The sequence below is a fragment of the Anolis carolinensis genome, chromosome 1 (genome assembly GCF_035594765.1).
Source record: "Anolis carolinensis isolate JA03-04 chromosome 1, rAnoCar3.1.pri, whole genome shotgun sequence".
Taxonomy (NCBI): domain Eukaryota; kingdom Metazoa; phylum Chordata; class Lepidosauria; order Squamata; family Dactyloidae; genus Anolis; species Anolis carolinensis.
This window is the reverse complement of record NC_085841.1, coordinates 51,359,492-51,365,491: the sequence shown is the minus strand read 5'-3', so window position 1 is coordinate 51,365,491 and position 6,000 is coordinate 51,359,492. Positions and strand designations below refer to the sequence as shown.

At 44.9% G+C, this 6,000-nt stretch overlaps 1 protein-coding gene across 1 annotated transcript in view; it reads left to right on the top strand.

Moving 5' to 3' along the window:
- Positions 1–628: 628 nt before the first annotated feature.
- The window catches only part of cdc42ep3 (CDC42 effector protein 3), a 47,646-nt gene continuing 42,274 nt past the window's right edge, over positions 629–6,000 (top strand). Inside the window, exon 1 of the mRNA XM_003215926.4 lies at positions 629–850. The gene's annotated coding sequence lies outside the window, so the exon portion shown is untranslated. The remainder of the gene's footprint in view (positions 851–6,000) is intronic.

Genomic DNA, 6,000 nt, shown 5'->3' with positions numbered 1-6,000 from the left:
TGACCCGCATGTTCTCCCGCAGTGAGGACATTGGTTTCCAGGTGGAAGGCAGTCCCGGTCAGGGTTGTCTTGAGGTACCTTCCTCTTGGCACGTTTCTCCCTTAAGCCCTCCATTCGTGCCTCTTCGAACTCCGCAGCACTGCTGGTCACAGCTGACCGCCAGTTGGTGCGCTCAAAGGCCAGGGCTTCACAGTTTTCGGTGTCTATGCCACAGTTTTTAAGGTTGGCTTTAAGCTTTTTGGACTTTTTTTTTTGGACTCATCAAGCCCCGCATGATGGAGTGGACCATTCTAGCTTTAGTATTCAATGCTTCTGAACCCTGTCTAGTTCCTACATGATGGGGCCAAGGTACAGAAAATGTAGAACTATTTCCAGTACCTCTCCCTAGACTCCCAATCCCAGGAATCCCTGGTTGGAAGCCAGGCAGCTGAGGGGTCCTTATACCGTGTGGAAGGGCCCCTTGCCTTGCCCTCCTCCCCTGGGGACCTTCTCCTTTAGGACCTTGGGAAGAGGGAGGCGCGGATCCTCCGGGAAGAGCCAGCCCCTCCCTCTCCCCCCCCTCCCTCGTGGTCGCTCCTTCTCCCGGGGAGGGGAGGGAGGGGCGTGGCGTGGGGAGGGGAGTGGGCGTGGCCAGAGGCGGGTGACAGGCGCTCGCAGGTGCCGCCTTGGCCGCTCCGCAGTCCGAGCGAGGACAGGCGCCTCCCGCCGCGCCCCAACTCGCAGCGGCTGTTCCCGTCCCTCCGCCTCCTCCCCCTGCTGCTGCTGCTGCGGCGGCGGCGCGTGGCGCGAGAGGCAGCTGCGCGCGAGGCGAGCAGAAAGAGAGCGCGCGGCGGCGGAGGGAGCCGACCCGGTAAGTGCCTTTGCAATGAGCCTCCTCGGCTGCCAGCGGTGCGGAGCCGCCCCACACTTCTCGGCTTTGTGTGTGTGGGGACCCGGGACGGGAGGGTTTGGGGATCCGGGAGGGGGCGAGATGGAGATGGAAAAGGCCTTCGCCCCTTTCAAAATGCCCCCACCCCCTCTCCCCGGTTCTCGCAGACAGGCTCAGATTGTATGCAGTCTGTTCATGATTGTAATGCGAGGCAGATCTCTGTACTGACAGGGAGGGAGGGGAAGGGAAAGGAAGGGAAGCCAAGCATCGCACGCCTGCCTCCGCTTGAAAGGTCGAGAAGAAGTGGATCAAACCACAACTGGTTTGGCCCACGATTCTAGGAATTGTAGTTCACCCGCAATCAAAGGACACTGTGAACCCAACCGAGGATGGATCTGGTAGCCTGAACTCAAGTAGTGCTCACTGTACTTCTGTGGATGTAACCGGAATGCTTCTTGCTTCTCAGCAAAGATGCTAAGCTAACTCATTGACATGGTTGTTGGGCAGCCAATCTTCTACAGTGCTAACAAGGTGAAAGTGTGTGGAGCTAAAGAGCACTCATTCACAAAAATTAGTGCAAGACGAAACTGGAGTAAGCATATGCACATGGTTCATATGGAGACTCCATGAATGTTTAACTGACCTGGTATTGATAGACAGCACAAGACATATTGCTAAGAGCAGAACCAGATCGACCCGGCAGTTGGACACCACTTGGTTTGGGGAGGATTGGACCACGATTCTGGGAATTCTAGTTCACCCGCAATCAAAAAACACTGTGAACCCAACTGCCGATGAAGCTGGACTAAACTTGGCAACATACCCAACATGGCCAACTAGGAGTTTGGTGAAGGAGTGGCTTTTTTACGGGAGTTGTGGTTTCACAAGGGCTTTTGCCTCCTCTGCCTGTGCTGTCATAAAGCCCTTCTCAAACTACAACTGCCACTGATTCCATAGCATTGAGCTGTGGCCATTACAGAGGCGTCAGATTTGCCCATGCCTGATCTACACTGGAATTATAGCAGTTTGACATCACTTTAACTTGCCATGGGAAAACTGGGAGTTATAGTTTTACAAGATTTTCAGCTTCTCTGCCAAAGAACACATAGTTGAAGTGGTGCCAAGCTGCATTAATTCTACAGTGTAGATGTATCCCCAATCTGTCGTTATCTATATATGGTAGAGTCTCACTTATCCAACATAAATGGCTGGCAGAACATTGGATAAGCAAAAATGTTGGATAATAAGGAGGGATTGAGGAAAAGCCTATTAAACGTCAACTTACGTTAAGATTTTACAAATTAAGCATAAAATCCTTATGTTTTACAACAAATTTACATAAAAGCAGTTCAGTATATGGTAATGTTATGTAGTAATTACTGTATTTATTAATTTAGCACCAAAACATCACAATGTATTGAAAACATTGGTTACAAACTTGACTACAAATAAAGATAGAATTGCATAAAATGAACTTACAGTAACAACATGTCGGATGTTAAATCCATAAAAAGTTCATTTTTTAAAAAAAATCTGTGATACTTGCCTGCCTAGAGAAACAGCTGTGGATTTGAGCAGAAGGCAGACTGCATTGGATAATACAGAACGTTGGATGAGTGAAAGTTTGATAAGCAAGACTCTACTGTATTACATTTGTATCCCATTCTTAGAGCCCTGCCACCCCACCCCACTCACCCTATGGTTCATTCAGGTAACTAGAAAGGTGTCGTTTTTAATTGGGATGGGATCTAGTTTCTATTACCAAGGCTGTCAGTCTGATCTTATTTCTTCAACCCAGCATCTACCACTGTCCGCCCCCCCCCCCCCCCACACACACACACACAGAGTAATAACATTGAATATCTACCTGTACGGAGTGCTGGTAAAAAAGAGGTTAAAATCTTTACACTTTGGACAGATGTGATCACTGTATCATACCAGTTCTACTGTTGAAACAAAATGCTAAGTTCAAAACATAATTGTAGATGACAGTTTTAGATAAAAAGAAAAGTACTATATTTCCCCTTCTGAGAACTACAGTAATGTCCTTCCCATGTGTGGATCTCCTTTTCACACCTAGCGAGCATGTGCTCATTGTGCGCATCAGTATTGTCATGTTTCAAAACATATTAAAGGGAGGAAAAATAAAGTGAATTGCTGCTGGCATGGATTTGTCCCCTCCTTTCCCCCAGAAAACAGTTCTATTCTTCTCCTGATCTCAGTGTCAATTTGGTTTTCCAGGCAAATGAAATATATTTGTTGCTAAAACCCTTGAGTGCACTAAGGCCCTTTCGTGGCAACTTGTTCCCTCTTTTCTTCATAAACATGATATTTCTGGACTGGCCATTTCTTTTTTTCAAGTCTGCTTAAACTCTGAATTACTGTCTAGTCAAGCAGCTGTGACCTTAACCGCCTTGAAGGAGAGAAGGCTGAACAGAAAACCAAGACTGAACACTGGAAGGTCCACATGCTGGAGGATAGACTCGGGGTTGTCGAAACATATGGCCATATTTGTTCGGTTTCATTCACTGACACTTATTTTCCCAGCCATGCTGTGAAGGTGGAGATTAATTTGAAAAGACATGTGCCGTGGAAAGGGGTGTTACCTTTCCTCGCCTGGCTCCCTCTCCGCTTTCCACAGCCTCTTTAATTAGTTCTCGTGCTTGGTTCTCTGTCTGCTGTTCTTTCAGCCGTAGCTTTTGGGTGTTGCACATGTGAATGACGCTTACTTTATATTCTTAAATTGTCTTTGATATCAATTGAGTTATACATTGAACTTGATTTTTTTTTGTATTCTATCCTGCATGGACCACATATGGTATAAATAGTACTAGAAGGAATATGTCAAACATAAGAAATGTCTTTCTGGAAGAGACCAGACACCCAGTATTTTGTCTTCTGTTTTAGTCAATTTGGTGACCTGGGATGGCTCAAGGACAAAGTGAGACAAACATTTTCTGTCTTTTCATCCCAGCTTCTGATCATTAGGACTTCCTTGCTTTTGAACACAGAGGTTCCATTGAGTAATCATGTGTTTGGGGGGAAAAAATTTGGATAGCACTTCCAGACTCCCTAAACAGCACGGTCACTTCTTGGCTGGGATTTCTGAAAGCTGTAGATCAAAAAAAAATGCTTAATCCAAAATCCCAGCTTCTTAAAACTCTGGTTCTCTTTCTGGATAATGACAGTGAACAGAAGTAGATGGGCCAAGTTCTGAGTAATAGTAATTAATAAATGTGCCCCATACGAATTTGTGCATCTGTTATCTGGAAGTATCCAGCTATTGGCTGCCATTTCATCTTTCTTATTTCCTTGTTTGTTGGACTGTAGCCCGTCCAATGCAAGAGATTCAGGGTGGCTTATTATAATGCTTATTCTATTTTATTTTCCATTATCGTTTGCTTTAAAAAACAATCTGAATACAAATATTTTGGCTGAGGTTTTGATGAGTTTCTTGCAGGACATAATCCTACAGCAGGAAGGAAGCCAGACACTGAAAGTCAAACTAGAGAATATAATTATTATTATTATTATTATTATTATTATTATTATTATTATATTATATAATTTATTAAGCTATATGGGAAAACGGAAACTGAAATCCAATCTCTGACCAACACTGTCCGAATTTTTAGCACTGATATCAACATGGAGTTTGGTTTGGACAAATGTTCGACAGTGGCATTGAAGAAGGGAAAAATAATTGAAAGTGAGGGCATCAATATGTCCAATGGCCAAACAATAAGGTGTCACCAGCCAGGGGCCTATAAATATCTGGGCATATTACAGCTGGACAACATCAAGCATGAACATGTGAAGACTGTGGTCAGTAAAGAATACACACAAAGGGTCAGAAAAATTCTCAAAAGCAAGCTCAATGGAGGCAACACCATCAAGGCCATAAACACCTGGGCCATACCTGTCATAAGATATACTGCTGGCATTATAAATTGGACACAGGCGGAACTGGACAATTTGGACAGAAAAACAAGAAAACTCATGACCATTCATCATTCACTGCACCCTCGCAGTGATGTTGACCGGCTGTATCTGCCTAGAAGATCAGGGGGCAGAGGACTCTTGCAAGTAAAACAAGCAGTCAAAGAAGAAGAACATGCCCTGGCAAATATGTAAAACAAAGTGAAGAACCTGCTTTGATTGAAGTCAAAAATCAGAAACTCCTCAAAGCACAGCAGACAAAAAAACCAGTACAAGAAAACCGCACTACAAACTAGAGCTGACAGCTGGCACAACAAAACACTGCATGGAAAGTTCCTTGACAAAATTGAAGGAAAAACTGATAAAGAGAAGACCTGGCTCTGGCTCACGAGTGGGACCCTGAAGAAGGAGACAGAAGGCCTGATCCTTGCAGCCCAGGAGCAAGTCACCAGAACAAATGCAATCAAGGCCAAGATCGAAAAATCAGCTGATGACCCAAAGTGCAGACTGTGCAAGGAAACCGATGAAACCATTGATCATATCCTCAGCTGCTGTAAGAAAATTGCACAGACAGACTACAAACAGAGGCACAACTATGTGGCCCAAATGATTCATTGGAACCTATGCCTCAAGTATCACCTCCCTGCAGTTAAGAACTGGTGGGATCACAAACCTGCAAAGGTTGTGGAAAATGAACACGCAAAGATACTGTGGGACTTCCGAATCCAGACTGACAAAGTTCTGGAACACAACACACCAGACATCACAGTTGTGGAAAAGAACACGGTTTGGATCATTGATGTTGCCATCCCAGGTGACAGTCGCATTGAAGAAAAACAACAGGAAAAACTCAGCCGCTATCAGGACCTCAAGATTGAACTTCAAAGACTCTGGCAGAAACCAGTGCAGGTGGTCCCGGTGGTGATGGGCACACTGGGTGCCGTGCCAAAAGATCTCAGCCGGCATTTGGAAACAATAGACATTGACAAAATTACGATCTGCCAACTGCAAAAGGCCACCTTACTGGGATCTGCACGCATCATCCGAAAATACATCACACAGTCCTAGACACTTGGGAAGTGTTCGACTTGTGATTTTGTGAAACGAAATCCAGCATATCTATCTTGTTTGCTGAGTCATACAACGTCGTTGTGTCAATAATAATAATAATAATAATAATAACAACTTTATTT